Here is a 957-nt window from a genome sequence, read left to right as displayed (position 1 = left end):
GGACCAGGCCTGCACGCCCTTCACCCATGCTGCCGTTCATGTGGTGCAGAGATTTGGGGGCATTGTTCCACTGAATTTTCCAGATATGACATTTGTGACATTGAAGTACAGGGATTCTTCATCCCCAACGTATGCATTGAAGCTACCTGGAGCGAGTGAGAGGAAGCATGAAACACTCAACAAACCGCTTAGGAGTTTATTAGAGGAGACGTGTACAGGCCTGGTGAGGTCTGTGGGCAGAGAGAGAGAGGGCTGACAATGGCGCGTCCAGCTTTTAAAGGCTGCCAGCGCACTTGTACAGGCAGATGATGTAGCTACGCCATACACAGATGACGGAGCTCACGCATGCACACAAGGGCTTACGTAGCTGCATCGTACGTAGGTGACATAACCATGCCGCATGTGAGCCACACAGGGCCTTTTGAGGTTCCGGGGCGACTAGGTATTTTTGCCTGAGGGCTTCTCTGCACATACATGGCCCTGGAACCTGGAAATGTCAGCCATGCTGGTTTGGCTAAAATCATAATATTCCATCCTTTTTGTTAATTATAAAAATTTGAGGAGTTTGGGGTCTTTAATGGATGGGAATGGGGTGTCGTCAGGTCTCTCGTGACTACTTCCTTCTAATTTTGTGGGCATCGTCAGGTCTCTCGAGACTGCTTTTTGTTGATTTTGTTGATGTCAGAGTTGAGGTACTTGACCATGTCCTGAGGTGACTGATTACTTTTGTGTTTTGGGGGCTGTGTGGAACTGGCTGACTGGCAGCTTGGACCTCTTGCAAGATGCTGAAAAGGCAGAAAATTATGTCTGGAAAAATTTCAGGCCGGGCGGTGGTGGCGCACGCCTTTAATCCCAGCACTCGGGAGGCAGAGGTAGGCGGATCTCTGTGAGTTCGAGACCAGTCTGGTCTACAAGAGCTAGTTCCAGGACAGGCTCCAAAACCACAGAGAAACCCTG

General features: G+C 49.9%; 1 pseudogene; it reads left to right on the top strand.

The window, feature by feature from the left end:
* LOC102001182 overlaps positions 1 to 957 on the top strand; it is a 7,306-nt pseudogene that overhangs the window by 4,202 nt on the left and 2,147 nt on the right.

Source organism: Microtus ochrogaster, chromosome 15 (genome assembly GCF_000317375.1).
Source record: "Microtus ochrogaster isolate Prairie Vole_2 chromosome 15, MicOch1.0, whole genome shotgun sequence".
NCBI lineage: Eukaryota > Metazoa > Chordata > Mammalia > Rodentia > Cricetidae > Microtus > Microtus ochrogaster.
Note: the sequence above shows the minus strand (reverse complement) of the source record. Positions and strands in the feature narration are given on the sequence as shown.